General features: G+C 35.9%; 1 protein-coding gene and 1 pseudogene across 2 annotated transcripts in view; both read left to right on the top strand.

Annotated features, from left to right (window-relative positions):
• GUCY1A2 (guanylate cyclase 1 soluble subunit alpha 2) overlaps positions 1–27,626 on the top strand; it is a 401,095-nt gene that overhangs the window by 57,696 nt on the left and 315,773 nt on the right. The gene's annotated exons all lie outside the window — the stretch shown is intronic.
• Positions 4,056–5,045, top strand: LOC133099042 (palmitoyltransferase ZDHHC7-like; annotated as a pseudogene).

The following is a 27,626-nucleotide window of genomic DNA, read 5'->3' as shown; positions in this document are numbered from 1 at the left end:
TAGGTCAAATGAACACACCACCTTCTCTCCTCCCCTCTCTTTTCCCTTTTTATTTTATGCCTTTTATTCATTAAATTAATTATTTTTATCTTAGGTCTACTTTTTCTTTGTTTTTTGGCCCTTTATATTCTCTGATTTTATTGCTCTTTGCTACAAATCTCTAACTTTGACTGGGCTATAAATTTTAATAACTAGTTAATTATCTTGAAAATTAATGAAAATTTTAAGTAAGATTAGAGTTAAATTCAAATATACTAGGTTCTATGCTAGATGAGTTTTCATTCTTATTAACCTTGAGTTTAGATGTTCAGTCAATTTTAAGTGTTTTGGCAGCATTTCTATCACCATTTATTTAAATTAATTTGATGAACAGAACTTTATGAGTCAGAATAAAGATGTTACTCAAATTAAGGCTTGTTATATGATGTATTCCCTTTATTATCTCACAGTCAGTCTATTTTCAAAAACAAAAATATGAATCTTTTTATTTGCTTTTTATGAGCCTGTTCTGTTAAAGATTCTCATATGTTTTATTTTCCATTTGGGGAGCTATGATTATGTATTGTGGATGATTTTTATAGGTGTTTTGGAGTTCTCTTTCCCTATTTCTGTTACCCATAATGGTAGGTAGTTAAAGTGAGATAAGAGATTCATTTCAAATCTGGTATGATTGAGCCCAAACTTCCAATTCCTGGCCTATCCTGCTTTTCCACCAAGTCTGATCTTAACTTTACAATAAGAAATGGTAATTTTCCTTTGTGAAGAAAGGAGATGTAGATTTGGAAATATTAGTCAGAATTTTTCCCTGTGATACATACGAATTTTATTGTAGCATTTGTGGACAGCTTCTATATTCTTATTCACCACTGTTGTGGTCCAGACTTGGTTGGAGTTGATTGTTGGGAGATAGAGAATGGTTGGAGATATGAAGGATTGAGCTTCAGTTCCCATGTAGAAAAGAGGAGTCAGAAGAACCAGCTGTGAGTCCCCACAGAAGAGATGAATCATTGATGGTATGAGGTAGAATGTTTTTTGATGTAAGGGGAGTGTTGTTGATAGATGTGAAAAGAAACCAATGGAGCACATATAGCATCCAGTTGAAGAGAAAAACACGTGTGATATTCATAAGCAAGGATGCTGAAATAATTCCTGACTCGTACATACTGGTCAGGATTGAACATTTTCCAGAGCTAGATGAGGAAAAAAGGAAGAAAATCCAACACTGAATATATGTATATTTATTTTAACATTTATGAATTTATGCTTTTGCCCTTCCTAGAGAGATATTTTTTGCATTATTGCTTTGAATTCTAATCCCAGAAGTAATTGTCTCTACTCCAGACTCTAGAAGAGTAGATTCCACTAGTGATTGTACAGTAGGATCATCTGGAGGAATTTTTTAAAAGAGGCTTGTAGACACTATATCCAAATATTCTGATTCATCATATCTAGAATGGGGACTGAAAACTTGTATGTTAAAGATAAGTTCCCCAGGGGGAATGACCGAGATCCTGAGCTCTCCTCCTTCCATGGGCATACCAAAATTACAACCATTTAATGAGCACTATTGATAAGAAAGACCAGAAGACTAGTAGAAAAGATCTTCTACAATTAAAGATGTAAAGAAGGAACCACAACATGATGGGCAGGAGGGGCTGAGATGCAGTATAGACAAGACCTATACCCCCTGGTGGGTGACCCACAAGTGGGAGGATAATTACAATTGTAAAGTTTCTTCCCAAAGACTGAGGGGGTCCTGTACCAGGAAGACAAGTCCCAGAATGTTTGGCTTTGAAGGCCAGCTGGGCTTACTTTCAAGAGACACACAAGGCTGTGGGAAATAGAGACTCCACTCTTAAATGGTGCACACAAAATCTCACATGCTCTGTGACTCAGGGCAGAAGCAGTTATTTGAAAGGAGCCTGGGTCAGACACACCTGCTGATCTTGGGGAGCCTCCTGAAGAGGTAAGAGGAAACTGGAGCTCACCCTGGGGACATATTGACGTCAGCCATTTTGGAGAGCTTATTCTACCATGAGGACACTGGTGCTGGCAAGTGCCATTTTGGAATCCTTCCTGTAGATTATTAGCACTGGGAACTGGCCTTGCCCACTAGCCTGTCAGTGCCAGTACTGGGACCCTCAAGTTAAGTAGCTACCTTGACAGGAACTCAGCCCCAGACTCCCTGCACCCACAGCCACCCTGGGACCTGGCCCTGTCCACTAAAGGGCCCAAGACCTGCCCCTGCATATCAGTGCACTGACACTAACCCTAAAGTAATCAATCACCAGCGGGCGGACACCAGCTTTGGGCTCCATGGACCCTACAGTCAGCTGTGTCAGGAATCAGCCCCACCCATCAGCAGGCTGACACTATATCTTGGAACCCTGTCCCCATAACCACCCTTGCCAGATGTGGCTCAGCCCACCAATTGACCAGCACCAGCCCTGGGACCACCTGGGGCTCTGTGGCCAGTCACCTTATGACCCAGCCTCACCTGCCAGTGGCCAGCAGCCTCTGTACAAGGCAGGGCCTGGCAAACAACCCAACTGGGGGCTAGCCATGCCTACCAGACTTGCCCATAGTAGTCAGCCTGCTACAACAGAAGGACCTATGCAGCCAACATAGGGGATACCCTAGAACCTATAGCTCTGGTGACCAGGAAGGAGTGCACTGCTGGAATGCGTAGGACTTCTCCTGCAAAAGGTCACTTCTTGAAGGTCAGGAAATGTAACAACCTACCAAATACACAGAAATAAGAACAGCAAGTTAGGCAAAATAAGGCAATAGAGGAGTATGTTCCAAATGAAAGAATAAGATAAAACCTCAGAAGAGGAACTAAGTGAAGTGAAGTAAGCAATCTACCTGATAAAGATTTCAAGGTAATGATTGTAAAGATGCTCAAAGAATTCTGGAGAAGATTGGATGAACAGAGTGAGAAGTTAGAAGTTTATAACAAAGTTAGAAAATATAAAGAACCAAGCAGAGCTGCAGAATACAATAACTGAAATAAAAAATACACTAGAAGGAATCAAGAATAGATTAGATGATACAGAGGAACAGATCAGCAAGCTGGAAGACAGAGTAGTAGAAATCACTGAAGCTGAACAGAAAAAAGAAAAAAAGAATACAAAGAAATGAGGAAGTTTGAGAGATTTCTGGGACTACATCAGTAATACTATTTGCATTATAGGGGGTCCCATAAAGAGAAGAGAGAGGGAAAGGGTCAGAGAACATATTTGAAGACACAATGGCTGAAAACTTCCCTAACCTGAGAAAGGAAAGATCCAGGCCCAGGAAGCACAGAGTGTCCCAAACTGGATCAACCCAAAAAGGGTTACAGCAAGTTAGGCAAAAAGAACATTTTAATTACAATGTGTCTTGGTGTGTTCCAAAAAGGAACACACCAAGACACGTAATTAAAATGGCAAAAATTAAAGATAATGAGAGAATATTAAAAGCATCAAGGGAAAAGCAAAATGTTAGGTGTAAGGGAACTCTCATAAGGAAATCATCTGACTTTTCAACAGAAACTCTGCAGGCCAGAAAGGAGTGACTTGATATATTCAAAGGAATGAAAGAGAAACATCTCCAACCAAGAATACTCTACCTGTCAAGGCTTTCATTCAGATTTGATGGAGAGATCAAATGTTTTACAGATAAGCAAAAGCTAACATAATTCAGCACCATCAAATCAGCCTTACAAGAAATGTTAAAGGGACTTCTCTACATAAAAAAGAAAAGGCCAGCTCTCCAGGCTGGGCTCTGGCTCTCATGTGCGCTCGGTGGCAGCCTCCCTCTCACTAGCCCGTGGGACCCAGCTGAGCGGAGCTGTGGGCGGCTCTGGCCCGAACATGAGCGCTGCTGTACAATGTGTCCCTGCCTCCGCTGCTACAGTTGATGTTGCCGCTGCCGCAGGTCAGGAGGAGTCAAGGTGCCAGGCGACCCCACCTGGGCCTCGCATTCTATCACATGGGACAGTATGCATCTTAAGATCCTGAAGAAAAGGCACAAAATGTTCAAGAAATGTTTAGAAATAAATTGTGAGGGAAACCATGCCATCATCAGGACACTGGCTCTGGGATGTCAAACATCATCCTCTCCTGACTGAAAATGACAACTACGACTTTTCATCCTCCTCTAGTTCATCTGTGACAGCAGCGGCATGATATGCACCATCATGATGTGGCTTCTGATCATATATTTGGACTTCGTGGTGATGTTAGTTGTGCTGCTGCCTTCCAGAGACTTCTGGTACTCTGTGGTCAATAGGGTCGTTTTTATCTGCCTGGTGATGCTTGCCCTGTTGTCTTACCTGAGGACCATGCTCACCAGCCCTGGGGCGTACCCAAAGGAAATGCTATTAAAGAATACATGGAGAGTTTGCAGCTGAAGCCTGCAAACTGAAGAGTTTGCAGAAGAAGTGATCTACGAGTACCCCAAGTGCTGCTGTATCAAGCCTGAGCACACCCACAACTGCAGTGTTTGCAAAAGATGTATTTGGAAAATGGATCTCCTTGCCATGGCTGAACAATTGTGTTGGAGAAAAGAATCAGATTTTTTTGTGCTCTTCACTATGTACTTCGTGCTGGCGTTCATGCACACACTTGTCCTCTGAGGGCTGCAGTTCATCCCCTGCATCCAAGGGCAGTGGACTGAATGCAGTGATTGTTCATCTCTAGTCACTGTAATTCTGTTGATCTTCCTGTGCCTTGAGGGTCTGCTGTTTTTCAGTTTCACTGCAGTGATGTTTGGCACTCAGATCCACTCCGTATGCAATGATGAAACAGAGGTTGAGAGGCTGAAGATTAAGAAGCCTGAGTGGGAGCAGAGGCTGCAGTGGGAAGAGATGAAGTCAGTCTTTGGGAGGCCCCCCCTTGCTGCTCTGGATGAACCCCTTCGTTGGCTTCCGATTCAGGCAACTACAGATAATATCCAGAAAAAGGGGCCCAAGTTCTCTACATGAGGCCCTCTCATCATGCTGCAACTTGTTAATGGACTTTATTTATTTGGGGTCAGAAATGGTATCAACAGCTCATTTGTGACCAATAGGGCAAATGGAACCTACACAAACCAGGTGTTACAGCAAGCAGAATTTATATATTTATTGTCACAGATGGGGATTTCCCACACTAGTAACTGGGTGGCAGTCTGACCAGTGTCACCGTCCAGTAACGAAGGGATGTGGCCACATGAAGAAGCCAAACGTTATTATCTTCCTGTACAGTTAGGAGTTTTGTTAACATACTTGGCATTTTCTAAGAAGTTGTGTGGGGTATTACAAGGGTTATTAAAATTCTGTGTGCCAGAAAAAACAAACAGTCAAACAAACAAAAAAAAAAAAGGAAAAGAAAAGGCCACAACTAGAAACATGAAAATTACAAAAGGACAAATCTAATTGGTAAAGGCAAATATACATAAAAGTAGTAAATCAACCATGTATAAAGCTAGTAGGAAGGTTAAAAGACAAAAGGAGTAAAATAATCTATATCCACAATAAGTGGTTAAGGGATAAACAAAATGAAATGATGTAAAATATGCTGTCCAAAACAGTAAATGTGGTAGTGGAGAGTAAAAATGCAGGGTTGTTAAAATGGACTTCAGAGATCAACAACCTAGAATTATCTATCTATCTATCATCTATCATCTATCTATCTATCTATCTATCTATCTATCTATCTATCCCTATCTATCTATCATCTATCATCTATCTATCTATCTATCTATCTATCTATCTATCTATCTATCTATCTATCTATCTATCCCTATCTATCTATCATCTATTTATTTATCTATCATCTATCATCTATCTATCTATCTACCTATCATCTATCCCTATCTGTCTATCTGTCTATCTGTCTGTCTATCTATCTATCTATCTATCTATCTATCTATCTATCTATCTATCTATCTATCTATCTATCTGTCTGTCTTTCTGTTTGTCTATCTATCTATCTCATGGTAACCACAAGCCAAAAATCTATAATAAATACACACAAAAAGGAGAAAGGAATCCAAACATAATATTAAAGATAGTCATCAAATCACAAGGGAAGTGAACAAAAGAAGAAGAAAGAAAGGAAAAATAACTATAAAAACAACCGCAAAACAATTAACCAAATGCAGTAACTACATACCTATCAATACTATTTCAAATGTAAGTGGACTAAATGCTACAATTAAAAGAAAGAGTGGCTGAATGGATAAAAAATAAGACCCATCAATATGCTGCCTATAAGAGACTCATTTCAGAGCTAAAGAACACACTGAATGCAAGGGTATAGCAAAAGGTATTCCATGCAAATGAAAACAAATAATTAAAAATTTTGTATAGCAACACAAAAGACCCAGAATAGCCAAAACAAACTTGAGAAAGCAGAACAAAGCTACAGGTATCATACCCCCTGATTTCAAACTATACTACAAAGCTACAGTCATCAAAACAGTATGGTACTTGCACAAAACAGATACATAGATCAATGGAACATAATAGACAGCCCAGAAATGCACCCACACTTACATGAGCAATCAATTTATGACAAAGGAGGCAAAAATGTACAACGAGAAAAAGACAGCCTCTTCAATAAATGGTGTTGGGAAAACTGGACAACTATGTTAAAAAAATCAAACTGGACTACTCTCTCATACTGTGCACAAAAGTCAACTCATAATGGAATAAAGACTAAAATTTAAGGCTTAAAAACATAAAACTTCTAGAAGAAAACATAGGCAGTATGTGCTTTGACATCAGTCTTAATATTTTTTTGGATATGTCTCCTCAGGCAAGGGAAACAAAAGCATAAATAAATAAATGGGGCTACATCAAACAAAAAGCATTTTCACAGCAAAGGAAACTGTCAACAAAACAAAAAAAACACGTACTGAATGGGAAAAGATCTTTGCAAATGATATATCTGATAAGGGGTTAAAATCCAAAATATGCAAGGAACTTATACAATTCAACATCAAACAAACAAACAAACTTATTAAAAATGGGCAGTGGATATATATAGGCATTTTCCCAAAGAAGACATATAGATGGCCAACTGGCACATGAAAAGATGCTCAACATCACTGTCATCAGGGAAATGCAAATCCAAACAGCAATGAGATATCACCTCACACCTGTCAAAATGGCTATTCTCAAATAGACAACAAATAACAATTGTTGGTGAGGATGTGGAGGAAAGGGAACCCTTGTTCTCTGTTGGTGGGAATGTAAACTCTTGTGGCCACTATGGAAAACAGTATGGAGAGTCCTCAAAAAAATAAAAACAGAACTACCATATGATCCAGCAATTCTACTCCTGGGAATATATCCAAAGAAAAAAAAAACAAACAGTACTTAAAAATATATATGCACCCCTATATTTATTGAAGTATTCTCCATGATAGCCAAGATATGGAAGCAACCTTAGTGTCCATCAATAGATGAATAAAGATGCAAGATACACACACACACACACACACACACACACACACACACACACACACACACACACACACAGTGGAATATTACTCAGCCATAAAGAAGAATGAAATCTTGCCATTTCCAATAACATGGATGGACCTAGGGGTATTATGCTAAGTGAAATGAGTCTGACAGAGAAAGATAAATAATGTATGATATCACTTATATGTGGAATCTGAAAAACAAAACAAACAAACATAAAATAAAAACAGAGTTATAGATACAGAGAACTAACAGATGGTTGCCAGAGATGGTGTGGGGAGGAAAGAAATAGATGAGGGAGATTGAGAGGTACAAATTTCTAGTTACAAAATAGATGTGTCATAGGTATGAAATATACAGTATGGGAAATATAGTTAATAACTATGTAATTCCTATGTATGGTGACATATCATAGCTAGATTTATTGCAGTGATCATTTTGAAATGTATAGAAATATTGAATCACTATCTTGCATAACAGAAACTAACATAGTGTTGTAGGTCAATTGTACTTCTAAATCAAACAAACTCATAGGTAAAAAAGATCAGATTTGTGGATCAGACCAGAGGCGGGGGTTTGTAGGAGAGTGAGTTGGATGAAGATGGTAAAAAAGTACAAATTTCTAGTTATAAGATAAATAAGTACTAGGGATGTAGTGTACAACATGATCATTGTAATTAACACTGCTATATGTTATACATGAAAGAATTCTCATCACAAGGAAAAATTTCTTTTCTCTGTATCTTTACTTTTGTATCTATGTGAGATAATGGATGTTCACTAAACTTATTGTGATAATCATTTCATGATGTATGTAAGTCAAATTATTATGCTGTACACCTTAAGCTTATACAGTGCTGTGTGTCAATTATATCTCAATAAAACTGGAAGAAAAAAAAGCTCCCCTGATAGTTCTGGCATGCAGCCATTACTTGACACCTTAACTCCAAGGCTAACCCTGCTCTTCGGCAAGGATGCCTAGTAAGCTCTAGTTTAATTCTTAGAGAATTTAGTACCAAGTTATACTTCCTGGTACTAGAGGTTCTAGAATCTGGGTTTATCTCTCGGTCTTATTTCTGAGAGGGGGTTGCTTCCTTGTACACCACTCAGTTCTTTTCACTTATTCTGTTTCTTTTCAGGACTTTTAGTTCTGCTTCTGATCTCTAAACAGGAACTGGAGCCCTGCTTCCACTCATTGCCCTTTGTCTTCTGGCTGCAGGTTTAATGCCTCCTGCTAGATGCCATGTGCTCTAGTGATGCCTTCCCTCCCCGCCCCCCATCTCTTTATCTCTTTGCCAAGTCTCCTTAATGCTGAGGACTGCTGGCTTAGACTGCCACAGTCTGTGCCACACATTTATGATATCATATTTTTTTCTGATTTTCTCCTGTCTTTGCATAAGTGGGCATACTAGTTCTGGGTTAGTCCCTCACTTTCTTCATCCTATGTCATTAACTTTGCACAGATGTATGGTAGGTTGTTCTTCAGCGAATGTCAGAAAGAGTGGGTCACACATAGTTTTAGTAAAATGCTGGCTTTAGTAACATTTTTCTCTCCACCACTACTTGGACCAGAAATCCCATTAATCACCAGAGGACAAATTTAGCCTAGGTGGGGAAATATAAATAGAGTGGGCAATAGAGTGAGTTTGCAGCTGCTCTGGGAAAGGGAAGTTTTTACTTGTCTGTGAGCTTTAATAAAACAAAGTCATTTTAGGGTCTTTTCAAAGGAGAGATCAAGAGGGATTTCAGCCAGAGATCAAGCATAGCGGTGACAAATGAGCCTGATTTTTGTGAGTTACTCCACTGAGTGATTAGTGCACAAAAAAATTTTAACTGAAAATGCCTCTGATTGCTATCTTTTTTCTACTTTTTGTTCTGTTTTTCCTGATTCTTTGTACTTCCTACAACATTCTGACACCTCTTTCTCCTCTTCATTCACTTTTAGTATTTAGGACTGTTTTTCATTTACCTCTGTTTTTGTTTTCGTACTCTTTCTTTTTCATTATTTGGATACTCAATCCTTCATATTAATAAAAAGGAAGATGCAAATCTGCCAAGCATTTAGAAGTTTGCTTCCTTTAATTTGTCATTAGTTTTCTGCTTTTGTGCTATATTTAAGCTTAATTTTTTAGATGGCAAAATTAGTAATCAAGAGACTCTACCTTGTTGCAAATCTATAAAATTCCTTAGTTTGTTTTAAATGATCACCAGGGCTTTAGCTGAGCTAAAGTTTATTGTTGTACTAACTACAGGACAAGGTTTTTAATACAGTGATATGTGTATATAATAATATAGAAAATGTTTACCTCATTAAAGAAACAATTTTCAAGTACTTTGTTCCATCAATACAAATATTTATTGAGTAGCTACTTTTTTCAGTTATTGTTCTAGGTGCTGGTGACTAGCAGGGAGAAAAACAGGAAGTGGAGGGGCAGACAACAACAAAAAAACCCCACAAATAACAAAAATTATAACTTCAGAGTGATGTGCTATGAAGAAAAATAAGGCAATGGAATGTAAAAGAGAGTGGGGAAGGGCTTAAATAATTAATACGTTAATGATAATCATTTTTAATTCATTTACACAATTCTAATAGGATTTATACATGACTGTAGTGTTTATGCTGATTCAGAGTTCCAGGAATGAACTTTTTCTTTTTAAACATCATTTATCCTAATATGGAGGAGGTTGATGTAAGTTCTGGTTTCCCTGCTGTTGTCTGAGTAGCAACTACCTCTAGAAGGAGCCAGTGATGCTGTGTCATAGTATTTTGGGCTGGAAAAGGTCTCAGCTGGTGTTCACCATTCCACAAATATTTGTTGGGTACCCTCTGTGTACCCAGGACTGTGTTGGTTCTAGAGACTTGACAGTGAGTAAGGGAAAGGGATAATCCCAGGCATAATCTCTGCCCTCTTAACACTGTCAGTTTAGAAGCTCATGGAAAGGCCACGTGATAGGAGGAATAGAACTTCTGTACTTAGTGGACGGAATGGAATGCTGCTTGTATGTGGCCACTGGAAGACAGCCATCCCAAGAGAAGTGGGAGGCCCACGCTCAAACTGAGAAATTTGGAATTCAATACTCTTCTAAGTGGTGAGAGGGAGGACCCTGTCAGGAAAAAAATTCAAATCAAATACATCCTTAAGCTTTCTCTCACTGTCATTCTCTCTCTGTCTGTTCTCACGTGCACGTACATACACACATCCACCTATATACATCACTACATCTATAGACGCACATATATATGTGTACATGCATATATACATGTATATATATATTACACAGTGCTTTACTTTTTATGAAAAATTTTCACATATGTTCTTTTGTTACTCGTTAAAGTCTATAGTTAACTATTGTTATCTGATTTTACAGATGAAGTAATTAAGGCCCAGATTTTAAGTGACTTTCCTAAGATCACTTAGCTAATAAATGATTGAGGTTAGATTTGAATATAGCTTCTCCAACTTCAGAAAGGGAGCACAGTTCTTTTCACCATGTCCAATTTTTCTCTATTTCTGAAAATAAATGGAAATTGTAACACATCTTCCATTTAGAAGAAACATGCCTGTTTCTTAAAAAAAGGAAACCCCCCCCCACAAACCTCTGTGTGTGCATGTTTGTGTATGTATGCAATTTTACTGCATACTGTTGTATAGTACTCTATATTACTTCAGATAACTCCTTGAATTAAAAGTTATTTTATAAATAACTTTTACCAATGATGATTCTGACTATAGAATTATTTTCCTGTTCCCAAATGGGAGATAGAAAAAAGATAAAGAAAGCAATGGTTTTGAGCTGATAAAAATGGGGAGACTCCAGCTTATACTTTCATGATGTGCTTCCTATTGGTCTATATATCTTTCTCTTCGACTTGACTGTAGGTACCAAGTGGTTAGGTGCCATGTTCAATCTTTTGTAACCACACCAACAAGGAAGAGTGGCTGGAAGGGTAGGTATCTGAGAAATATTGTTTGAAAGACAAAGAAAGACTGAGGAATTGTTCTAGAGGAGGGAAAACAAAAGATACAAGACAAACAAATGCAATATTTGTTGATCCTTTATTGGATCAACAAATATTGATCCTTTATTGGATCCTGGACTAGAAAAAAAAAGTAGCTGTAAAGAATATTATTGGGACAGTAAGGAAAACTTGAATTTGGACTGTGTTTTAGGTAATAGTATTGTACCAGTGTTAAATTTCCTCATCTTTATGATTTTACTGTGTTTTTGTAAGGGAGCATTCTTGTTCTAAGGAAATACACACTGAAGTATTTAGTAGTAAGGGGCATGATGTCTGCTACTTACTCTTAAATGGTGTGTGTGTGTGTGTGTGTGTGTGTGTGAGAGAGAGAGAGAGCGCATAATAAAGCAAATGGGGTAAATTTTTAACAAATTGGTGAATCTTGGTAAAAGAATATGGAAGCTTTTGAACTAATCTTGCAACTTTCCTCTAAGTTTAAAATTATATTAAAATAAAACATTTCTAAAAACTATTGAATAAAATTATACTTAAAATAGGTCATTGATCCAAAGGGACCTTCTATTTCTATTTGGTTTTAGCACCAATTAAAAAAAATCCAAAACTAAACTAAAATAACAAACATAAATGAGTTGAAGAGCTTTTGTAGTCTATTTTTATACTTAAGTATATTTTGCTGTTCCTAATATCAATGAAAACATCAAATTCTATGTAATCAGTGTCCAAATTGGAGCCCATCTATGGATATTATTTTCCTCAAATTTTGTGGCCTTATAACCTGACTTAGTGATAAAACTGCTGACTACTTCTACTGCTCAAGTTATCTATTTTATTTTTTGATACTACAGTGAGTGGCATCTATACTAGGACCTGTTCCTTTCTGCTTGTGATCCTCTTACTGTTATGACATTTTTGTCATAACAAAGATGTTATGACATCGTTGACATAATCTTTTCTATAGACTCTGATTTTCTTTTTTATTGCTTCCCTGACATTTTAAGTACCCAGAGTAAATTATTATTCACAGTCTGTCATCAGTCATTAGATAATATTGCAATGTGCTATAAAAGTGTTTCTATATTTAATAACAGTGCTTTCTGCATCTCTATATAAATGTTTGTTCAATTAGTTAAATAGAATCTTCATCTGAAGCAAGATATCACACCAAGTAGCTGTTTAGTTTTTTAAAATGAGCTAATAGGAGTTTAAAGCAAACTATTTAGAAGATGATGGAAAACCCTGTGACTACAACTGTATATGGTTAAAATTACTACCACGGCCCAGATTTTAAAATTAATAACAGGTCAGAGCATCCAGCACATACTAGATATTCACTTCCCCTCTTGTTGGAATAGGCAAAGTATTTTTTTAATGGTGTTCATTTTTGATACATATCTATTTAATTCTTTAAAACCTTAATTGTTATATAGAAATAATGGGATTTAAGTGAATTATACTCAAATTTCAAACTTATTGTGACCATAAGCAAACATATGAGGCACGTAGATGTCATCTCAGGTCTTATTTATGTCTAAGGTCTCCTTAACTTCCCTCCCCCCACCCCCTCAAGCCCTACACTCACTCACATACACACTTTCATGCTGTTATGAACCTCACAATCTTGATTTTGTGGTGACAAAATTTTTAATTAAATGATGGGATGAATCTAATTGCCAGTGGGAGGCAAACATCAAGTAACAGTAGTATTCACAAACCAATGTCCCTGCTTTCACCTTAGTAGAAATGTTAGGCAAATTGGAGGGATTTGGGAGATAGAACAAATCTTAGTATTGCCACATGGGAACTTGACTTCATGTGTCTTCATTCTTAGCTCATTTATATAAGTCCTTGGGTAGTTCTGATTTGTGAAACAGGGATATTAGTAGTAAGAGTTACTGTAGTATAGGTTCTGCAGACAGTGGAGTTTAAATTTGGCTCACTGTTTAAAAAGAAGATTGCCTACATCATAAGATTTGCACTTAGAGTAAGGTTAACATAGTCGCAAGGCTAAAAAAATCTCAAATGTGTATTTACCTTCTAGGTCACCAGGCCAACCATTTCACTGTTAGTTGGACAGACAAAACAAACTATGTTGACCTTTGACATTCTTCTGGAAGCTAGAAAGGAAATAGCAGCAATATTCTGGCAAGGCTTGGGAATGGCCTAAGAAGAGAAAAGTCAGCATGTTTTTTGACTTTTAATTATGACTCTTTTCTGCAGTGTACTAAAGAAGTGCTTTGAAAAGAGTGTGGTGTTTGTTTATCACTGAGTGTGAATTCAAGATCTTACAACTTTGTAATATCTTTTTCCTGTCAAGAGCTGGATGTGGTTGACCTTTTGGATAATGTGTTTTTGTTTGCTTTCAGATGTTAAGAAAGATCTCCCATATAACCTTTTGTTTTCTTTAGGACTTAAAGAGCGGTGGGGAAGTGATAAAAGTTTATGGGAAAAAGAAAAGCTCTAAATTCAGACATTTTTGTTTTATATCTCTTTTGGGTAAGTTAGCCCCAGGCTTACCTATTAATATCTCTATAAAAATAAACTAAGCCTTTGGTGCAGTTTCCTTTCTCCTGCTTCTGTTTTTTAGTATTCTTTGCCTCCTACTGTGATGTACTTTTTCCTCCCTCTCCTTCCTAAGAAATGGATTCCTCTCCTCTTTGTCCCCTTGTTTATGCCTGTCCAGTGAGGGATGCTCTCTTTTGGGGATTCCGGGAGAGGCACTGTGAGTGACAGGACACATGTTGGAATGAGCAAGGTGTGCTCACGAATCATTGAAGAGACAGCCTGATTTGAGAAATGATTCTTGTTGAGGCATTTTAAGAGACGAGAACTGGGGATAAATCTTATGATATGTCTATAGGATTGCCAGTGCATCTCACGAGATATACCATGCCCTCATTCCTCATCTACCCCAAATTTAAAATGTGAATTTCCATTAATATCTTCCAGTCTCTGGCACTTCTTTCCATGAATTTGTGGCATGTGTCCTGGTGCAATAACAAACTTTGCTTACTGTTTTCTGGTTGACTCTGAGTACCTTTACTAGTTATAACTGTATTTTATTCCTCCTTAACTCTTCCATCTTAGTCCCTCTGCTAGCTTCTACATACCACATATGCTATGACTGTTACCAACACCATCACTTTTGCTTTGGAATGGGAACAATTTAAGAACTTAAAGCTAAGGGCTTCTCAGTATCCTGTCCATATTTTCTACATTACATACATTTTCTACATTTCTACATTAATGAGCTTTCTTGAATTTCAATTAAAATTTAAAGCAACCTGAATATTTATTTACTCATTCATACATGTATTCAACAAATATTTTTTGTATACTGGGTGCTAGCATTGTGTAGATTCAGATTTACTCAGCCAAGTACGGTATAATTAGCTGCAGAAGTTAATTATAGACCATTCTGTTCTCTTTTTCTCTTTGGGCCTCTCAAGCATCCTATTCTGAGTCTTGGGTTAAAGAAACAATAATATATAAAATAATCTGTCCCAATTCCTTAGTATTCTGGTGTTATATTTTGCTATTGGACTTATGTTTGCAATGCTGTGATCTATAAATCCTTAATATCGATAGACTGACAACCTTCATATCTTTATCTTAATAATAGCCCATACTTCAGATTTTTTTAAGAAATAGTTTAAAACAAGAAGAAACGTCAAAAATGGCTTGATCCTGTTCTCTGAATGCTCTTTATACTGACAAAATATTGGCAACAACCAATAGTCCAACTATAAGGAAATGGTCAATTAAAATGTGATAATCTGCTTACAAGAACATTAAACAGCTGTTTCATTGAGAACTATGTGGAAAGATTATGCTACAGCATGGGAAAATGTTTATAATGTTATCATAGCTCTGTTTCCCCAGGAAACAGGCTCTGAGGTGGAGATCTGTTCTCAGGAATGCTACTGGATAGTGCTCTCAGGATCAATGACCCAACCAGGCAAACCACAGTAGGTTTCAAGGCCTGAGAATAGTCCTTTGTGGTTAATAGCTCCACTGTCTGAGTCATCCTTTTTCATGAAAGAAAGCCCATGTTTGCAGCTTAGCAGTTTTATCAGACTATTGCCCTGTAAGGATGTGAAGAAAGTAGAATTAGAGAAAAGTTGAACTGCTATGCCTAGGTGCAGTCACAACAAATGTCTCAGCTGATCTCTCCAGAATTGCCCCCCACTGAGGCAAGGACGCCTTGCCTTTGTATTACAGCTCACCACCTCCCAAACTAACCTTTGGATTCAGGCTGCCCTGGGGCCTGAATCCTGCCGTTGGGCCAGGCAGGTCTCTTCAGCTAAAAGCAGTTACCAGAGCAAGACTCAGCCTAGAGCTGATAGCTTCACACACTCCCAGCATCCACTAGAGATGAAATATTACACAAAAAGAAAAAAATCACAAATGTTTTGTGTACATTATTATATTATGAATTCAACTGTAATGTATGTGTGGGTATGTACCAAAATTGGGAAGGGACAGAAAAATGAACTGTATTACAAAATGCTGTATTAGAAAAGTGAAAGAGGCAGTCCAGTGGTTAGGACTCCGCACTTTCACTGTGGGGGGCATGGGTTCCATCCTGGTCGGGGAACTAAAATCCTGCATGCCATGCAGCGTGGCCAAAAAAAAAAGTGAAAGAATTCATAAGAACATAACTTTTTATCAAATAAGCCAGGAAACCAAAAATATTGTAGTTTCCATTACAATATTGGAAGAACTCAGGTGTATGTTGTCTCCTCTCCCAATTTTAAAAGATTACCATTTTTGTTAATTATTGCATATCTCAGGCTTTCCCTTGTGTTCTATTTGTGGAATATCTTCAGGTGTGGTATGACAAGCATAGCTCAGTGTTCCTGTCAGATTCTCTTTAAGATAGTAACACATATGAACAGTTGCTCTGCTTCGGGTGCTAGCTTCAACCATTCCTAGGGTGACCTCACCTATGAGGCAAAAGAAGCAGTGGTTAGGGGTTCAGTCCCTATGTATGCCATTGATAATTTTTTTCACAGCTTTAAATTACTTTCTTACTCAGCCCAATATCTTATATGTGTGATCAAAAGGGAATTGGTTATGAAAAATGTGATTGGAGCGGGGCAAATAAACCAAATATGATACTGAAAACCAGTTTGAAGTTGTAAAAAAAATTCAGATTCCCATCAATTTTCTTTATTTACAACAACACAACTTTTATTCCAAAAGTTAATCCTCTCTGTACAAATTGGATAGAGGCATAGCTTCCAAAACTGGGTTGGAGCGGTTGAGGAGGGTGGATCACAATTTAGTGATTGTAAAAAGCATAACAATTAAAGAGGCATTAGCAGTGATTAACAGCTCTGAGTAACCCTCTGAGGAGCCTTCCTTCTGGAAATTATGCTCTTCTTCTGCCACTTTTGTGGCCTCTGATTTAAACTGGGCCAGTTATCATCAGCAGAAACAGGAATCCATGCATTTGCATAGTAATTCTCTTCCTTAAATTCTTAGCCAACATGTAAAAGACTGCTAAAAAGTGCAGGCATGAGAAATGATGAGAGTACATCTCTGTAGGGAGATTCCGAAGCCTGTGAGACATTGACACATTTTCACAATGTGGCAGATTGCATTTCAGAAGCAGGGGCCAAGTGTGGGTACAAGGCTGAGGCAGGTGCTCCTGCAGTTCCTCTTTTTAATTAGCTCATCTTTGTGCGTTCTTTGAATGTACCACACTGCTGTGGGGCTCTTGGCTTAGTGTCTTACACAGCAACATGTCAGGGTGCTGGGGAAGGAAGACTGGGAAATGGGATGAGCCCTTAGTCACCTGACAGGTGGGCAGCTTCTGATAGCAAGCATAGCACAGAGCCCTGATAAAACTGCCTGATTCTACATGTGCTGCCCTGAGTCTGTCCATTTCTTAGTTCTCACCTGTGGCTATTTGTTGGCAAAGGAACAAGAATTTGTCAAATAGTAAGCATTCACACCTATTAAATTAGTCTTTTAGCATAACTGGCCCACTTGTGTAAAAAGACCTGCCAGTGAATATTGAAGGGCATGAAAAACAGCAATGGAAAAACTATACATATGCACCCATACAAGCATCTATTGATATATCCAGTGTAAGTATTATATAATATATACATTGTATATGATATATATATATTATACAGACATGTGGTCAGTCATACACAGCCATATTTATTTGTTCATTCATTAATTGATTGATTCTTTTATCTATCCATTCAAAAAATTTACTACAAACAGGCACTGTGCCAGGGATTAGGATTACAATAGTGGTCTTCATTTAGTTTCTCAAAAGCTTCATTTTAGTTTCTCTTCCAGGACTTTCGCATACATGTTCCTTTGGTCTGGAATGGCCTTTCTTTCCTCCTTCTTGGCTGCCTAGTTGACTTTTACTTATCTTTCATATGTAGATGAAAGATAAGTAAATAAGTAATAAAAAGTGATACATATCACTTTTTAAAGAAGCTTTCTTTGACCCAGTAGATTACACTAGGTCCCTGTTATATGCTCTCATATCATTCTACAATTTATCATTCTAACACTTATCGTCATGTGGTTTCTATGTACAGTTGTTGGATTATGTGTACAACTACTGGATTAGACTATCTTTCACATAGCTCAATAAGGGTAAAACCCACATCTATTCTGATCACGATAGTTTCCCTAGTGCTCAGCACTGAGACTGATACAGAGTAGGTATTCTCATTTTTAAAAAATAATAATTGAATGAATGGTGAAGAGGATATAACCTTTGTTTTCAAAGAGATTAAGTCTGATTGAGGGGGTGGACAAGCCAGCAACTGTTGTGTGATAAAAGCTAGGATGGGGGTATTCACAAAGTGCTTTGGAAACTGAAGAAGTAGAAGCATCCATCTTAGTCTTTGAGTGTCAAGGAAAGTATTCTGGAGGAATTTAGGTGTAAGGATCTGCAAGATGAGTGTAAGCAGATAACTACCTAAGTGGGGTAGGCAGGAGAACAGAATTCTATTAAAACACAAAACAGAACAAAACAAAGCACAAAAGTAGCATGGACAGAAACCTGTCAGAGAGACATTGTTGAGCATGTTCAGGAAACTTCAAGTGGGTCATAATGGCTTATACAGAGATGTGAAGTGAGGAAATTGGGAGAGATGAGGTTGGGTCTGTAAGTAAGGGCTGGATCAAGCCCTGCTGAGTTTGGACTTTATTCTGAAGGCAAAGGATAATCATTGGAGGGCTTTAAGTAGAGAAATTATATGATAAGATTTATGATATTGAAAAGACACATATAGAATGGATTGCAGAGAGATTAGAAAGCAGAGTAATTAGGAAGCTGTTGAAATAATTCTAGATGGTTGATAGTGGTGGTCTGAAACAAATTAGTTGTATTTAAGATAGAGAAGCTAGCAGAATGTCAGGGGAGACGCACCACACACACACACATGCACACACACACATACTTATATTTTACTAAAATAAAATTGTATTCTATATATTATTCTGACAGTTTTAGCTTAGCTTTTTATCATACAAAATCAAATATGTCTTTATGTCTTTTTGTATGTTTGTTTGCCAGTTTTGGTTAAGGCATACATAAAGTCCCCTAGATTTTCTTCTAAAATATTTATTTTTTTGTCTTTTACATTTTAAACTTTTAATTGATCTTGAATTTGATTTTTGTGTGTGTGTGTTGTGAGATGGGATTTAATTTTATTGTTTTCCAGATGGCTAGTGCCATGTATTAAATAAACCATTCTTTCCCCATTGAATTAAAATACTATTTTGTGGTATGTTAAAAATTATATACACAGATTTGATTCTGAATTCTCTATTCTGACCTAATAATCTCTTCATTTGTTTCTATAGAAAAAAATTTTAATTACAGTGCATTTCATTTATTCCAATATCTGGTTCTTCCTCAGTAGTCTTCTTATTCATGAATTTTTGGGCTATTCTAAGAATTTATTCTTCCATATGAATCTTAAAATTACTGTATTAATAAGAAAACATGTTGAGACTATAATTAGAAATGCATTAAACTCATTAATTTGGGAAGAATTGATATTTTTATAATGTAAGGTCTTTGCATCTTGGAATTTGGAACATTTTTCCATTTGTTCAGTTTCTGTTTTCTGTGTTAAGATTTAATAGTTTTCTTAATATAAGTTCTATGCCTTTCTTATTAGTGTATTCCTATGATTTTATAATTTTCATTGCTACTTTGAATAGAATATTTCCCCATTTTTACTTCTTGATCCTTACTGCTAATATAGAGAAAAGCTATTGATTCTTTCTATGTTTATTTTATATTCAGTTATTTACAATGTTTTCTTATTAATTCTAGTAGGTATTTTTTTTCTATAAAATAACGTTGTGTTTTGTGCACCAAAGAAAAAGCAAGAAAGAGCCTTGAAATTAAAAGACTTTCTAGGTTTTCTAAGTGTACAGTCTTCATTAGCAAAAAGAGATAATTTTATTGTTCCTTATATCTCATACCATCTGCTAGATCCTCCAAGATAATATTGAATAACAATGGTGATAACAAGCTTATTTGCCTAATTTCTGATTTTAGTTGAAATGTTCTTAGTATTTTACCATTTAGAATAAGCTTTGCTTCTGGTTTTTGAAGAGCAGAATTTATTATGTTTGAGCAGCTTCTCTATATCCCTGTTTTGCTCAAAACTTTTATTAAAACTGTTCAATTTCAGACTTTTCAGAATCTACTGATAAAACAATATTATTTTCTCATTTAATTTTGTAAACGTCATACTTTACGTTGATAGATTTTCTACTATTGAACTACTTTTTCTTTTCTGACATGAACAGTACTTGGTCATGAAGTATTACTCTTTTATAAATTGCTAGACTCCATTTGCTATTATTTTAGCAAATATTCATAAGAGAAAATGGTCTTAGTATACTGTATCAAGTTTTGGCATTAAAGTTATGTGGGCTTAATAAGAAGAATTGAGTAGTTTTAATTGTTTTCTATGGCCTGGAAATATTTAAATCACTTTGGAATTATCAATTTTCTTAAAGGCTATCCAAAACCCGTTTCTTCTTGGGTCAATTTTTGTCATTTATGTTTTGATGAAAAATTATTCATTTATATTACATTTACACATTTGTTGGCAGAACGTTGTATGGTCCTATTTTGATTCCTCTATTTCTCCTTAATATATACTATATCTTCTTTCTCACTCCTAATTTAGTTCTAATCTACTAATTTCAGCTTTTATAGTTTAATTTTAAACTTAATTTTCTTAATTGAAAGTTTTTATTTACTTATTTTTTTTGTTGCTGAAAGTATTTATGACATATATTTTTGTTTGAGTACAGTTTTTGTTGTGCCTCATAGGATTTTGAATGAATTAGTTTCCTTTTCATTGATTTCTAGAAGTTATAATTTCAATTTTTTCTTTTTAATACAAGGAAGGGTACTGTTTAACTTCCAAATAGATAAAATTTTTGGTTACCTTTTTCTCACATATGTGTTTATTATTATTATTTTTTAACATCTTTATTGGAGTATAATTGCTTTACAATGGTGTGTTAGTTTTTGCTTTATAAAAAAGTGAATCAGCTATACATATACATATAACCCCATATCTCCTCCCTCTTGTGTCTCCCTCCCACCCTCCCTATCCCACCCCTCTAGGTGGTCACAAAGCACTGAGCTGATCTCCCTGTGCTATGCGGCTGCTTCCCACTAGCTATCGATTTTACATTTGGTAGTGTATATAAGTCCATGTCACCCTCTCACTTCATCTCAGCTTACCCTTCTCTCTCCCCGTGTCCTCAAGTCCATTCTCTATGCCTGCGTCTTTATTCCTGTCCTGCCCCTAGGTTCTTCAGAACCTTTTTTTTTTTAAGACTCCATGTATATGTGTTAGCATACAGTATTTGTTTTTCTCTTTCTGACTTACTTCACTCTGTATGACAGACTCTAGGTTCATCCACCTCACTACAAATAACTCAATTTCGTTTATTTTTATGGCTAATATTCCATTGTACATATGTGCCACATCTTCTTTATCCATTCATCTGCCGATGGACATTTAGGTTGCTTCCATGTCCTGGCTATTGTAAATAGAGCTGCAGTGAACATTGTGGTACATGACTCTTTTTGAATTATGGTTTTCTCAGAGTATATGTCCAGTAGTGGGATTGCTGGGTCATATGGTAGTTCTATTTTTAGTTTTTTAAGGAACCTTCTTACTGTTCTCCATAGTGGCTGTATCAATTTACATTCCCACCAACAGTGCAAGAGGGTTCCCTTTTCTCCACACCCTCTCCAGCATTTATTGTTTGTAGATCTTTTGATGATGGCCATTCTGACTGGTGTGAGGAGATACCTAATTGTGGTTTTGATTTGCATTTCTCTAATGATTAGTGATGTTGAGCATCCTTTCATGTCTTTGTTGGATATCTGTATATCTTCTTTGGAGAAATGTCTATTTAGGTCTTCTGCCCATTTTTGGACTGGGTTGTTTTGATATTGAGCTGCATGAGCTGCTTGTAAATTTTGGAGACTAATCCTTTGTCAGTGGCTTCATTTGCACATTTGCACATATTTTCTCCCATTCTGAGGGTTATCTTTTCGTCTTGTTTATGGTTTCCTTTTCTGTGCAAACCTTTTAAGTTTCATTAGGTCCCATTTGTTTATTTTTGTTTTTATTTCCATTTCTCTAGGAGGTGGGTCAAAAAGGATCTTGCTGTGAGTTATGTCATAGAGTGTTCTGTCTATGTTTTCCTCTAAGAGTTTTATAGTGTCTGGCTTTACATTTAGGTCTTTAATCCATTTTGAGTTTATTTTTGTGTATGGTGTTAGGGAGTGTTCTAATTTCATTCTTTTACATGTAGCTGTACTGTTATTATTATTATTTGTATTATAATTAGAAAATGTGATCTGCAAAATTTTCCTTAAAAACATATTATGGGGCTTCCCTGGTGGTGCAGTGGTTGAGAATCTGTCTGCCAATGCAGGGGACACGGGTTCGAGCCCTGGTCTGGGAAGATCCCACTTGCTGCAGAGCAGCTAGGCCCGTGAGCCACAATTACTGAGCCTGTGCGTCTGCAGCCTGTGCTCTGCAACACGAGAGGCCGCGATAGTGAGAGGCCCGCGCACTGCGATGAAGAGTGGCCCCCACTTGCCGCAACTAGAGAAAGCCCTCGCACAGAAACGAAGACCCAACACAGCCATAAGTAAATAAATAAATACATAAAAAATTTGAAAAAAAACAAAAAAACAAAAAAAAACATATTATGGAAATTTTGTGGTGAAGTACTTGAGCAATTTTTGTAATATCTTCATATACTATAAACATGCATGCATGTGTATATACATACACACGTGTACATTTATTGCCTTTGTTATTAAATTTTATTTATTTTAATTTCATTTTTCCGCTGAATTTTTTATTTTTATTGTTGTTGAGATTTATTTAATTTATGACTTTGCTTTTTTAATCTTTGATCTTTTGATTCTGAAAAAGACACATTAAAATTTACTAATGACATTTTATTTTTATTACATTTTTCTTTTGTTGATTGTTTTGTTGTATTTATTTTTATTTAATTTCTCTATGACTTTGCTTTTTTTTGTCTGTCAGATCCATCTGATTCTGAGAGAGATATGTTAAAGTTTCTAACTATAATCCTACTATAATTTCCTCTATAATTGTCTAGAGTTTTTTCATTAGAGTAAAATTAGATTTTTTATTAGCTTTTAAAATGTGTAACGGGTATATTGAAACATAATTCACATACCATACAATTCACCCATTTAAAGTGCATACCTCAGTGTGTTTTTAGAATATTCATAAAGTTGTGCAACTATCACTATGATCAATTTTAGAACATTTTTTATCACTCCATAAAGAAATCCCTTGCTCATTAGCCATCAATTTCTAATTACTAATACTTTGTATATTTAGCTACAATGTTGCAGATTCATGTCTCTTAGGTCTTCTTTGTAAATTGTGATTTTTTTAATATAATGTCTCTCTTTATCCTGATTAGCACTTTTAACCTTAATTCCACCTTGTTTGATATTAATACTACTCCTTCCTTGCTTTTTTTCTTCTTGTAGTTTCTTGGAAATTTTTGCCTAACATTTATTTTCAAACTTTTTTTTAAAATCACCTTTTATAAGTTGTTTTATAGATATGCAATTCTTATATATGGGGTGAGAATTTCTGACATTTGATTTGATTTCTGGTATTTATTTGTTTACACTTAATGAAATGCATAATTTACTGATTTTCTTTCTTCCATCTTGATTTATGATAATTATTCATTTTACATTGTTTTTTCTTTTTCTTATTTTTGCTATTTTGATCATGTTGAATATAAAATTTTTTTAACCTTTGTAGTTTGAAAGTTCTCTTCCGCTTTCCCATTTCATTATTGGTTAGCTTCCCTTTCTTGTTACTAAAATTAGATCCATGTGTTTTTTCATTATTTTAAAACAAAATGTCACTTATTTCCTTACTAAGAATGTATTTTTTTCTCTAATTACCATATCCCATTTGGAAGAGACCTTTAGAGTGCTGTTAGAACATTTTCTCCTTTCCCCCTCCCCACTGTTTCTCCCTAGCCTCCTAACTCTTGGGTTTTGCTGAGATTGTTTAGTTCCAGATTGTCAATAAAATTTACCTTGCAGTTGTCAATAGTTTCCCTTTCTCTCTATTTCAGTAATTTTAATTTACATTTATATTACAAATTTGCAAAAGAAATCTGTCATTGACACATACACACACACACACACCTGTGTGTGTGTGTGTGTTGCAAGGTTCATTGCTCCTTGATGTTTTTACTTTTCCCATTTTCTCTTACCAGGACTCCTCTGTTTCATTTGTTGTTTGGTTAAAGTGTTTTCTCAATTATTTTCCTCAGGTGTTTCACTGAGTCATATTGTTTCTGAATCTGCCAGATATCTTGGCTGGGTAATGAATTCTTAGATTTAAATTCTCTCAGTATTCCACATATATTATCCCACCATCATCTAGCTTACAGAATTGCAAATAAGAAGAACATTTTTTTTTAAGTTTTTTGAAAATTATTTGTTCTTTCCTGTAACTTAAAAGATTTTATCTATTGTATTTCAGGAATTTAACCAGATGTGCTTAGGTTTTTTCATGTGTGTATGTGTGTGTGTTTTCTTACCAGTCTTGGCTGGAGCTTGTGCCTTTTCTATCAGTTGATTCAAGATTTTCTACAGTTCAGGGAAATTTCTATTATTGTTTTAGTTATAGTCCTTCCTCCATTGGTTTCTTTTTCTCTTTCTAGATCACACTGTTTCTAGAGATCATACATTTCATGAGTTGTCCTACTAAATCTGTTTATGGTCAACAGAAGGATCATAGACAAATATTTATAGTACAAGGGGATATCTGGTATTTTACAAGAAAGGCACAAAGATGTGCTTTGCTATTTGAAAGCAAGGAGTACCAACTGATACTGTTGGAGTGTACTTTTATGATGCTCTGCTTTTTAGATATAGTTTCTGGGTGAAAAAGTACTCCCAGTACTCAGGGTTTGGCATCATCTCCATTATGCCACGTTTCTAACTTAAAATTTTTGCCCTATGTTTACTTTATTATTTTATTTTATTTTTTTTGTCCTGTGTATATTTTAAAGCATACCTTAGCATAGTCTCAAAATTACAAACTGTAAACTTAACCATCACAAATATTTTTGTGCCTGAAGCACTTACTACACTTATAATAATAAATATTCCTTTGGGTATTGAAGAATTAATCTTAAATATGTTAGAGGGTTTCCTCTAATGCTATGCTTAGCAAATTCTTTGTTAGCTCAAAGATGTTAAAACCCTGTTTTTAAAATCTGAATATGTGTCCTGCTATTTTTAATTATATAATAAAATTTTTAAAATATTAAGGAAAATTTAATTTAGTTCACCTACACTTAAAAATAAATATATGACTTATGCTGTGTTCTTTTTTGGAGAGGGACAGGATGCCACAAATGCAATAAAAGGAGGAGAATTAAATGCCTCTAAAATGGTAGAAAATTGCAGTTTAACCCTTCATAGATTAAGAGCAAAATTGATAAGAATCTTTCTTTTTACTATTATCCCAACAGTTTTATATATTTAGCTAAAGTACTCTAACTACAAACATTTTATCTCAGCTCACCAAGATTCAAATGAGACTGTATTGATAGCTCAGATTCAAAACAATTTCCCTTAAAATTACGATTTGGGCAGTGGGATTTCTTTTCAGCCTTTCTTCTTTGTTATTATTTAGACATATGTAATATTTACCCTTAAATCTCTGGAGGCAGAGACTAACTTTACTTATTTGTAGATTGGCATGGCACTAGAATTATATTCTTATAAAAGTGTCATCTGGGTTTCAAACATAGTTGAGAAACATCTTATGGTCTTGCTAGATAAAATAATTTTTTCTTGACAAATACTGTATGCTGTCACTTATATGTGGAATCTGAAACAGCCAAACTCATAGAGAGTAGAATGGTGGTTACCCGGGGCTGGGGGAAATAGGGAAATGTTCTAACTTCCAGTTAGAAGATGACTAAGTTCTGGAGATCTAATGCACTGCCTTGTGATTATAGTTAAAAATTGTGCATTATACTTTGAAAGTTAAGAGCAGATTTTGAATGTTCTCACCACAAAAAAAGAAATGGTAATTATGTGAAGTGATGGAGGTGTAAACTAATGGTACGATGCTAATCATTTTGCAACATTTAAGTGTATCAATTTAACACATTATGTACCTTAAACTTACACCATGTTATATCTCAATAAAGCTGGAAAAATAATTGTTTGTCTAAAAGGATAATTATTTACTTAAAATGTTGAAATCTTTTGGACTTGAGATACTGTTGTGATTGAGTTATATTACTTAGATATTAGGTTGATGAAGCCTAAGTAATTAATCAAAAAATAATTATGGAGGTCCACAGTTCACAGAAGTGATAAGTTGGTAGGTATTCAGGTCCTTGGTTGAAGTTTAAGCAACTTGAAGAAATACCTTCCGCTTTGGTATTTTCCCATGTTAGTGGAGACTGATACATTTGCTGGGTGATAAGGATGGTCTCTGGACCTAGGAAGACACAAATTTCCCTCTTTCATTAATAAATCTTCCCCCAGAGGATCCAGGACCCCAGTCAGTGCTATATCTTTCATGTCCTACCTTTCTCTATTCACTCAGTTCTCAATGAAGGCAACATTTCCCTTTCCAAGCATGGAGGCCAGATTTTTTTAAAAACAATTTTATAAAATAAGTAATTTTAGCCTTCCAATAATATTATTGATACAGCTGAAAATTAATATTCTGTTTCTTCATTTGTCCCACCCTCCTCAACCCATTATACTCAGTCTTTTGCCTCCACCTCCCCACTGAAATTGCTCTGTCAAAGGTCCCCAAAGTTCTGACCAATCCAATTTAAAGTTTTCTTCCTTGAACTCTGTGGCATTTGATAGCCATTGACTGCTCCTTGTAGCTCCTTTCTATTGACTTCAGTCATGCATTAATTCACCCGACATCCAGCTATTATTTATTGAGCGCCCATAAATGTCAGGCAGAATGCTAGGCATTGATGATATTTCAATGGGCAAGACATGCATTTTTCCCTCATGCAGATGTTTTACTCATTTAATACTGTGCACATTATCACACAGTGTTTATTACACAAGATCTAGTATTAGACAGACTTCACTTTGAGACCTGGCTCTGCTACCTACAATTGGGTGAACATGGGCAAATTTCTTAACATTCCTCACCTTTAAAATGGGTGCAATTAAAAATATCCACTTGATAGGAATTTTTAAAATGTTAAAGTAATATACGAAAATGTTTGGCACACTGCTTGGCACTAATTTCTCCATTCTTACTGGAACTACCTAATTCAATCAATATAACCTTATAGAGACACTGCAGCATCTCTTTGGCTGTTATCTTTGACTCTGGTCTTGTCACACTTAAGTCCAACTTCTACATTGCTGATTGATTAGCAGCTCATCCCACCACCCCTGCTCCACAGCCATTATACACTTACTACTTGCTCTTCCCTGACTCTGCTGGGCTCTTTCGCCTCCCTGCTTCATTCATATTTCATTACTGTCCATCTGTTAGAGTGCTCCTTCCTTCCTTGTTGGCTTTTTGAATGCCTACTTTTTCTTCAAATTATCTTTCAAACTTTATCTCCCTGAGGAGAAAGTCAGAC

Source organism: Eubalaena glacialis, chromosome 10, assembly GCF_028564815.1.
Source record: "Eubalaena glacialis isolate mEubGla1 chromosome 10, mEubGla1.1.hap2.+ XY, whole genome shotgun sequence".
Lineage (NCBI taxonomy): Eukaryota > Metazoa > Chordata > Mammalia > Artiodactyla > Balaenidae > Eubalaena > Eubalaena glacialis.
Note: the sequence above shows the minus strand (reverse complement) of the source record. Positions and strands in the feature narration are given on the sequence as shown.